General features: G+C 42.2%; 1 protein-coding gene across 2 annotated transcripts in view; it reads right to left on the reverse strand.

The window, feature by feature from the left end:
* AKAP11 (A-kinase anchoring protein 11) overlaps positions 1–7,171 on the reverse strand; it is a 49,231-nt gene extending 42,060 nt beyond the window's left edge. Inside the window, exon 1 of one of the 2 annotated variants that reach the window (XM_049646993.1) lies at positions 7,065–7,171. The gene's annotated coding sequence lies outside the window, so the exon portion shown is untranslated. The remainder of the gene's footprint in view (positions 1–7,064) is intronic. The other variant, XM_049646995.1, reaches the window with a different exon arrangement.
* Between the last annotated feature and the right edge of the window lie 3,461 nt (positions 7,172–10,632).

Here is a 10,632-nt window from a genome sequence, read left to right on the forward strand (position 1 = left end):
CAGTAATTTCTAATTTTACAATATTTGATAACACAATAAATGCTCCAAAAACACGTGCTGGCCAAATTCCAAATGGCCAAGTGTTAAAATTAATATTCTGTTAAATATAAATACAACAAAGTGGGGCAAAAAATATGTGAAACATTAGTTTTCAAACATTAGGCAACAGGTAACCCAAGCTTTTGACTGCCAAAAGAAGGGAAACACTGGCCGCTGGCTACTTTCAGGTCACAGCACAGACAGGAGAAAGCCAAGTGTTCTGATGGCCTCAGCAAGTTGCAGAGGCAGAGATGAGAGTCTGGGAAGGCCAAGGTGGCTAGAACGTTCAGGGTACAGCACTGGAGAGAGAGCTCACAAAGACTGAGAGCATCAGAGAGTTGCAGATGGGTTCTTCTAGGGACCCTGGTCAAATACTGACCTATGCCAAGTGTCAGAGGTTGGGGAAATAACCACCAAACAGCAGCAGACCAAACAATACCTGGAGCCAGACAGGGTTTGGAATAATCTGCACCCCCACCAACCGGAGTGGAAAAAAAGCTGTGTAATATATCAGGCAATGGATGGGCTCCTCAGACGGAATTTACCTTAGCTGGGGGACTAAGGGAGCACTACAGTGAGGCTTTTCTGCAGGCGCACTAACAAAACTCAAAAGCAAGCCTCAAAACAATCTGACAGATTCCAAACAACCTAACCATGAACCCCAACTAAACCCAACACTTAAAAAATACAACAAAACTGAAAAAAAAACACACACACACAACAAAATCGAGCAAGCAATAGCATAAACCTGAACAGCCAGCACATAGTCAAAAATTACCCGTGGAGGAGAAAAATATGACCCATAAGCAGGAGGAAAGAAGGAAAGTAGTGCAGACCCAGAAATGACAAATGGAAGGACAAATGGAATGAACAGAAAAGATGTCAAAATTATACTACGAGCACGTTCCATATACTCAAAAGGGAAGAGGAAAACATGATCATAAGGAGAGAACAGAAAATATAAAAGACCCAAACCAAACCTCTAGAGTTAAAAATAAATCTAAAATAAAACCATACTGGGTGCAATCAACAGCAGATTAAACACTGCAACAGAAAGTGAACTTCAAGACATAGCAAAAGAAGCAATCAAAACTGAAGCACAGAGAGAAGCCTACAAACAAACAAGGCAGCATCAGTGACTCACTGTGAAAGGTGAGTAACTGGAATCCCCAAAAAGGTGGGGGACAGGAGTAATCTATGAAGATAAAATGGCTCAGAATTTCCAAAAGTTGATGAAAACCATAAACTGACAGATACAAGAGAGATCAACGAATCCTAAGAAAAATGAACATAAAGAAAACCACACCAAGGTACATCATAACCCAGTTTCTGAACACTAGGGATAGAGAATTCTTACAAGCAACCAGAGAGAAAAGTATATATTACATAAAGAGGAACAAAGAAAGACAGCAGACTTCTTGTCAGAAACTATGCAGAGCCATAAATAAAACCGAGCAACATCTAAAAAAATGTGTCAACTGAGATATCTATACCCACAGAAAGTATCTTTTAAAAATTAAGGCAAAATAAGTTTATTTGAGCTAAAAAAAAAAAAAAAAAAAAAGCTGTGAGAACTCACCACCTGCCAACCATCAGTAGAATAAAGGTTAAAAGAAATTCTATGGTCAAAAAACAAAAAACAATACCAGATAGAAGTCTGAATCTAAACAACAAGTTTAGAATGCCTGAAAGGGTAAATATGAGGGTAATATAAAAGCTTTTTCAGAGCTATTTTCTTTTTGTTTAATCCCTTAAAAAAAAACTATTTAAACTAAAAGTGATAACAATGTATGAATGGGGTTTACAACACACACAAGTAAAATGTGTTACAAAATAAAACAGAGTGTGGCGGGCTGGAGTTAGAAAAATGCTGTTCCTTCAGTATACAAAAAGTGATACTGATAAGTTAAAGTTATCTTGTAAACCCCAGAGCAACCATTAAAAACAAAACAATAACACCTGACAGGCCAACAGTGGCATTAGGGTGAAGTATCTCTCCTTTCTGCAAAAATCAGGAAGCCAAGGCTAATCTTCACAAGATTCTCTAAGAGTGCAATTACATAATATATGTAAAAACAGTACCTGATATAGCAGGAATTGATACAGTGGGAATTCAAACGTTTGCTTCTTTCTTAGGAACAGACTTGCTGTTTAGCTTATAATATCTAAAAATACCACGGCTATCAGTTACTATTTTGTTTTTCCTTTCAAAACAATAATCAATCATATAAAAAGACCTAATTTGTGTTTGACCTAAATGATTATCTATTAAGATATTTGCTTCTCTAATTTCCTGCACACCAACAATAAATACAGCTAAAAAAAAAAAAAAAACTAAAATCTTCAGGCTGTGCTTTCAGTGTGAATACACAGCTTAGAAGTTGAAGCAATATTCTTAATTTTCTACATAACCCCCATCTACACGATTATTTTAACAAAAAATATGTTCAGAATTTTAACCTAGGAAAACATTTCTCTTTATCAGTGACATCTATTCTGCCATGACACAAAGAATTGTACTGGTGAAAAGACATTTAAGTAGCTCTTGCAAATAGTGATAAAGCTCCACCCTAACCCACCAGTAGCAGAAATGAGTGAATGGATCTGCTTTGCAAATGGCCCAGTGCTTGGCCCATAACGAGGCATTCTAAAAGCCTGTGCAGAACCTATTAACCGATAGGATATATCAAGCATTAAAAAAAAAAAAAGAATGTGAAAGATAATTTTAAGGTTTCAAGCTTGGGGATGTGGAAGAAAAGTGGAGCCTTTGCCAATTACAGGGTAACCGGAAGACAGTGTTTATGTCAATGTAATATCCAAAGTCACCTAAAATATATACATTTAGTTGGGGAGGTCAGAACTAGTGATGTTACTACAGGAGTCATCTATATATACAGAGCTTGAAAGCTGATCCTAGAGACTGGGAAAGAACAGAGAAGATCAAGAAAGAATCTTAGGGGGCAACCATGATAAAAGGTTGCCGGGCAGGTAAACAAAGAACCACAAACAAGTGGCAGTTTGAAAAGGAGGCAAGGTAGAGATTTAGAAAAATTTAGTGTCACTGGAGTCAAGAGACAGTTTTATGTCTAGAGTGGTCAGCATTAAACTTATACTAAACTCCTGAGGGTAGAAATGATACTCCTTTCATCTCTGAATGCTGCAGGAGTTCATATCGTGGCACCTGCCACACAGAATGCACTTAGTAGTAATCATACTACATTCTTACACTGTGCCAGTGAGGTACTGCTTAATTGCTGTTGAACAGAACTCACATTTCTCACAACAGAAGTTGCTGTTAATATACCCATCTTACATACAGAGAGACTGAGGCACGAAGCATTTACATAATTTGCCTTCATTCAGAAACCTAGAAGAATCCATCCTGAAAGAGACCGTTACTGGGAGCGAGTTCAATGCAGTACTAGGGGGGAAAATGCCAACTGCAGGATGTTAATGGACACCAGAGGTTCCCGTCATTCCTCTCTGTCCATCCCCTCTTTATTCGAGAACTTGTGGTACTCAGTCTAAGAAAGTACAAACTGTGAGATGCACCTAAGTCTCCTCCTCATCCATTTACCCATTCTCCTCTTCGCCGGTCCTCAGCCAACTGGACTACGAGTCCATACTCGACCCACAGGATTATCCGTCTAGAAATTTAGAATTAAGAGACGCAGATACTCGTTGAGACTCATGCTACAAAAGCAAAGTGAGTCTGGTGTTGGCACCACAGCAAACCAAAGTTTCATGCAAGCCAAAGTCAGGGGGAAGCAGAAACCAAGAGCCTTAAAGAGAGCCAATCGAAAAGGAATTGCTTCAAAAGACATAATAGCGTCCACAGTGCCAAAGAACAGAGGAGCAGACACAGAAGACCACGTGTTCCCAGAGAAAAACTGGAAGAGTAACTGTCTGAAGATTTTCTAGTTCCCAGGACCCTAAGTTGGACTTCATGCAATGGGCTTCAGAAGCAACCCACCAAATGTGTTGACAAATACTTTTTTGTTTATTTATTTATTTTGAGAGAGACAGAGACCGTGCCAGTAGGAGAGGAGCAGAGAGAGAGGGAGAGAGAGAATCCCAAGCAGGATCCGCACTGCCAGAGCACAGCCCCACACATCGCTGGAACTCAGGAACCAGGAGATCGGGACCTGAGGCAAAAGGAAGAGTTGGAAGCTTAACCAACTGAGTCGCCCAGGCGCCCCTGACAAACGCCTTTTTTAACTAAGTTCATTCAAAAGGGTTTGTGACCCTTGCAGCCAAATAATCCTCAAGCCATTAAAAAGGTCAAAGGAAAACCATTGACTAAGCAGCTACTATAAGCTTCAAAATAACCTTGAGGTATTTTGACTCTCACCATCAGGGATGAGGAAATAGAGACTCAGCTATATTAAGTAACAGATTTGCCTGACACCAAAACCCAAACTCTTTCTATCTTGCCTCACTTTCATTCTAGTTCCATCCAATCTGTTCCAGACCACCACACCATTTATTTACCTTACTTTTTCCCATGAAACATTCTCAGATTAAGCCAAAAGTGTTAACCTTTCTCCTTTTAACCTGTTCAGTTTCTAATCTATTCATTTCAAACATCTTTCCTCTAGTAAGTATTTAACAATAAAATGAACTTTCATATGCAAAGATGAGTGGCAGCATGAAGGCATTTGAATCTGTTTGGTCTGCTTCTGAACTGATTTGGTATTTTTCTTTTCCTTTCCCAAATTTACCAGTTGGTACAGCCTTAAGTCAAGCCTGAGCTAAGTGTCGATCACTTCCTGGACTCGTTCCACTTTCATTCCCTCCAAATGACTGACTCTATTACTAAAATGCAGGCCACTTGACAGAAAAAGGACAAATTTGGCTTGCCTAAATAATTACCCTACCCAAAACTACTTCAATTATTTTTCAAAGGCAAGACAAAACAAATATCTACATCCTAAAAGCTTGAAACCCTTACCAAAAGGTTATAAAGACTAGGAAAAAAAAATTATTTTTCTGTCCTTGAAAACCAGTTTGCCAAGAGGAATGGGAGGTCTTTTAAAATCTAGACCAGTCTCGGGGCGCCTGGGTGGCTCCATCGGTTAAGCGTCCGACTTCGGCTCAGGTCATGATCTCTCAGTTTGTGAGTTTGAGCCCGCGACTGGCTATGTGCTGACAGCTAGGAGCCTGGAGCCTGCTTCCCATCCTGTGTCCCCCAGTCTCTCGGCCCCTCCCTTGCTCATGCTCTGTCTCTCTCGGTCTCTCAATAATAAATAAACGTTTTAAAAAAATGAAACAATAAAATAAAATCTAGACCAGTCTCTTTTGCCCATTAAGTTTTTCACATTTTCTCCAAGCATGGAACAGAACTCCACTGCCGATTTACAAGTGGAAATTTCCCTAAAAATGACCAAAATATATCATCTGATTTGATCTGATTTCTTTTTCCAGACAGTATGTTCCTGGAATTAAAAAAAAAAAAAAATAAGTGTACTATCCTTCTTCCAATCTCTAAAGGTAAAGGAGATTCTTCAGATTCTAGATTTATCCTAGGAATTTAGAAGCTAAAGCTCTCACTGTGGTTCAGGGTCTTCAGGAGGTCCCCTATCCTCAACAACCGAGAAATATCACTAGCCCAGGAGTATACCTGTAGGCCCTCAGCAATAGTGCAGTTACTTAGGTATATACACTAATCACTAGTTACCAGTTCAGCCTGGGAATCCGTTTTTCTGACTGCCTTACATTCTTTGATCTCTCATAAACCGAGCTGTTACAGCCACAACCAACAGTGAAATTCCCGGTCAACCCTGGGTATTTCTGCCAAAAAGAACATAAGAAAGTAAGAAAAACCATGTTACTACTTGAAAAGGGGACTAGGTGTTTAAAAAGATGCGTTAAATTGCACTATTTTAACTGACACTAATCGTGCTGGGAACTGTGCTGTCATTTACTCTAAAATCATAAACAAGACACTAAAATCACCTCTGCATTACTGAGTACCTTATATTTTGAATACTCTGTATTTTCTATACATTTCCCTAACATTTAAAAATCACTATGAATCAATGGAACATCCCTAACAAGGTGGAAAGAAGCTAAGAAAAGTTTATATGTTATGCAAGGGACTGAATAATTATGATGCTGAAAAGAGAACCAAAATTTTTAACTCTGGTTTGCACTAATACCATCAGGTATGTGTCAGCTGTATTTCTCATCCTGAACATCTTAAGCCTAAACCACTTCCAGTTTAATAAGGTTTTAGAGGAGAGGGAAAGCAGAACTGTTACCAAGCTGTACCACGGTAGTGGTTTAGATTCTACTGCCACTGCCATTTTACCAACGTTTTTTAATACTTCGGTCACATCTACCTATTTTTGTGTAAAGCGAGGTAGGTGCCTGGAATTATAAAAGTACACCAAATCCATTCGCAATATGGATGGCCAGCATTTAAACCATCAACAAACAGCCTCGGAGAAATTTTGACAGCAAATCCAAACATCAACACTCCGAGGAGCTGCTTGACGCCTTCCGTTTCTGTCACAAGACTTGGGTTGCGCCTGGTTCCAACGCTCGGAGGTTCTGACAGTGAAGGATGCTAGCAGCTCGGGGACAAAGTGCAACGTCCTCCTCCTCCGGTATACGCTCCTGTGCGCGCACTACGAACACAAACTAAGCACACGCACCGCTACGCACCGAAAAGACCCGGCTCGGAAGACCATTCTGGGGATGGAAACTGAGCCTGTCATTCAAAGGGGCTGCATGCAACTCGGCCCCCACGCTCCGGACCCAGAAGACCCGTCTCGAGCCCGAGGATGTCCCCTCCCCCCGAGGCCCGGTGCCATGGGATTCCTCCCTCCGTCCCGCTCCTCCCGCTCTCCTCCCACCGCCGAGCGAAGGCGCAGCTCTGGGCAGCCCCGCACTCAGAGCAGGGACTGCAGACAGAGAGGCTGGGGCGCCCGAGCCGGGCCGCCCCATCCACCGCGGCCCCGCACCACGCCGCCACCCCGGCCAACGCGCGGCTTTTGCTGCGGGCGGTTCCGCACCCGCCTCACCTGGGGGCCGCAGCCTCCGCAGCTCACAGGCATGTCACCGGCCCGCAACGACCAGTCGCGCGAGCCGCCGAGCAGGCGGGCGCCCCCTCCCGCACCAGCCCCCGGCCCTCCCCCCCTCCCCGCCTCCCCGCCCCGCGGGCCCGCCCCCGCCCTGCCCACCCCCGGCTTCCGCCGCCGCAGTTCCAGACCGCAACACCACCTAATCCCCACACCTCCCACTCACTCTCGCGAGAGGGTGCGGCGCCTCTCGCGAGAAGAACTCTGTGACCAAGCCCGCGCAAAAGTGGGTGGGCTTTTAAAAAATGAAAGAACGAACAGGAAAAACCTTCCCACGTGCTCTGGGGCTGCTAGCGGATCGGCCCCGCGCGTCTCGTGACGTCCAAGCGGCCGCTCTATTGGCCAGGATCCGCTCAGCCGTGGGAGCTTTAAACTCCAGGCTGACCTACGAACCTGCGGCGAACGTCTTGCGCGCTTCCTGATCCGTTACCATGGAAACGGTTTAACCCTTTCCTCTGGCAAAATACCCAAGCTGTGGCTGGCTCTGCAGGTTTGGTTTCAGGCCCTTACTCCTCGCTTTCGAACCCTTGGTCTTACCCCTGGGGTCAGCTGGGCTGCTTCTTCGCCACAGGCTAGCCTCGCTTTGTTCTGATTGCCGTGGTTCTTCCCAAAGCGGCAGCCCCACCAGATCTGACGGCCCAAGTAAGGCTCATCCTTTGGGGGTGGCTCCGCCCCTTCTCTCCAGCATCTCTAGGGAGGACCACTCACAGCGCTTCAGGCCCACGGCCCTATCCGAACCTCAACAATTGGCATCAAGGGATCTCCGGGCCCTAGTGCTCACCCTTACCAATTTACGCGGCATCGGAATCAGGAAGTAAAGCATTGGTCACGGAGAAACCAAGCTCTAGATATCTGAAAATCTAATGTGTGATTATTTACATTTGCAATCGGAAGGGCTGGTCCAGTCAAGTTGCACAGTCTCCTCATGGACATCTATTAAAAGGTGGAAATACCTGATAGATGAGAAAGGCATTTTGAAGTATATCCTCATTATGAGTTTTGGACTGTTTGGGAGAGGGGGACAGGGAACAAAGGGTGCATACATACTTTATTTCTTCCTTCAATAAGTTTTTGTTGAGATAGTACAAATGTTAGACACTACTCCATCTGTCTTCTGAGCAGTGATGAAGACAAATGAGTCTAGGTTCTAGGAAGCTTATGGGGGGAGGCAGAAAGAAAAACTATTTGTTTGCCTTAAGCTCAATGCAAAGAAAATACAGTAAATGATGTGATGGTGATTGTGATTGGGTGGCTGCTTGAGGGGCCGACCTTTGGAGGAGATGGTAAGCAGTGATTTGCCTAAGAGGCAGGCAAACATCAGAGGGAAGAGCCTTCTAGGCAAAGGAGACAGCTAATTCAAAGGCCTTAAATTGGATTTGAGGGAAAAAGATGAGAAAGTAAGAAGAAATAAGGTCGGAGAAGTAAATAAATATGTGCCAGATCCTGTAAGATTTTGTAAGCTAGGAAAGTAATTGTTGGGAATTTAAATGCAATGGAAAGCGGTGGAGAATTCTAAAGAGGGAAGAGATACCTATGCTGTACTTTTGTCTTTAAAGCTCTTCCCTGCAGAGAACTGATTGTAGGTTCTGAACCTTTTAGAATCTGAACTGATTTCAGAACCTTTTAGGTTTCAGAGGAAGCAAGGAGATTGAGACTTGTAGTCCAGGACAGACACAATCCTGAAAGACTTCATTCCCAATGACCTTGACATTATCCATTTGGTCAGAGCATTGGTGCCGTTTAATGCCTTCTGTTAAAAACATTGGCTACATCTTCATTGACTGCTATTTAATGACAGTGAAAGAAATAAATGGAAATTTTTTGTTACTTGGGCACATGAATGTCCCGAAAAGAAAGTCACATTTGATTTTTTTTCTCATCCATTTATACCACACAGATAACCACCTCTTTTGTCTATTCCTAAAGTCAGATCTAAGAAAAACAAACATAAAGTGATGTTCAATGTAGATATTTATTCCTGGGTATCAAATTTAAACAGATAGAAGTTGAAGGCTAGAAAATGAAGGTATTTCACTAAAAAACAGAAATCAGGAACAAGTTTGAACTGGAAGACCTCTCATTAACTGCTAAAGCAACCAAATCAAGGTTCCTTATCATTCTTGAGTCTCAACTTCCTCATACATAAAACAAGGCGATTTAACTAGCCTACACACAAAGTGGTTAAGCCTGAATTACACTTTGGCATGCACGCACCAGTAACACGGAAGCTGGAAAGGGAAATGTGATAAATTTGTATAAAATCTAAGAGGGTCCGTAGCACAAGACAAATGAAATTGGATTTGTGTGCACATACACCACACACACACACACACACACACACACACACACACCAGCTGAGGAGCTATGAAACTGATTAATACAGATACCAGGAATGCTTCCCTAAGAAATCTTGGCCTTCTCAGAGTGTGAAAACGGAAGCATTGCCACCTGCTCAACCTCATATTCCCTGTAGCTATTTTGAACCTATGTACTATTTAATAAATAATGGTTCACATGTACCTAATCAAGACTGAAGGAATGGAAAATATTTAAGAGATCTGAGGCAACATTTTAAAGTTAGGCTAACACTTTAATTTTAATGAAAATAAGATTTCAAGGAACATTACAGGGTTCTTTTTTAAAAGGAAAAATGCTAAAAAGAGAAAAGTTCTTCTTTTAACAAATTAAGACCATTCTTTGAAAATGTTGAAAAAATGGAACACTCTTGAGTGCTGTTTGCAGTCATGATGATTAACCGAACCAGCTGCGTGGTACTGCTAATTTAGATGAACAACGGGCTCAACTCTGTCATTCTAACATGTATTAATAGAGCCATAAATCCTCCCAACTCCCCCTTAGCAAGACAGTCTTTGTGGTATCTTTTGCTAGCTACAATTAGAGTACAACGAACATGAAGGGAGAAGAAATTTAGGATTGAGATCCATTTCTACAGATGTCCCTAGTTCCTGGATTCTTTTTAAAATTATTTTGCTTTAGCAGCTTTATTGAGATATAATCCACATGCCATACAATTCATCCACTTGACGAGTACAATTCAATATTATTTCGGTATATTCCCAGAGCTGTGCAGTCATCACCAAAATCTAATTTTAGAACGATTTTGTCCCCGCTAAAAGAAATCCACAGTCATTAGCAGTCAATCCCCACCTCCTCCCCAGCCCGAAGCAACCACTGATCTCCTTTATGTCCCTACCTTTGCCTGTTCTGGACACTTCGTATAAATGGAATTATACAATATGTGGTCATTGGCGTCAGCTTCATTCACTTAGCTAAATGTTTTCAAGGGTCATCCATGCTGTAGCCTGTGATGACTAAGTGAAGAAAGTACTTCATTTCTTTTTATTGCCAAATGATGATTCCATTGTATTCCGTTTATCAGTTAATAGACATGTGGGTTGTGTCCACTTTGGGACTCTTGGGAATAGTGCTGCTTTGAGCATTTGTGTCTAAGTTTTGTGTGGACATTCGTTATTCTTTCTTAATACTTTAA

Source organism: Panthera uncia, assembly GCF_023721935.1.
Source record: "Panthera uncia isolate 11264 chromosome A1 unlocalized genomic scaffold, Puncia_PCG_1.0 HiC_scaffold_16, whole genome shotgun sequence".
Taxonomy (NCBI): Eukaryota; Metazoa; Chordata; class Mammalia; order Carnivora; family Felidae; genus Panthera; species Panthera uncia.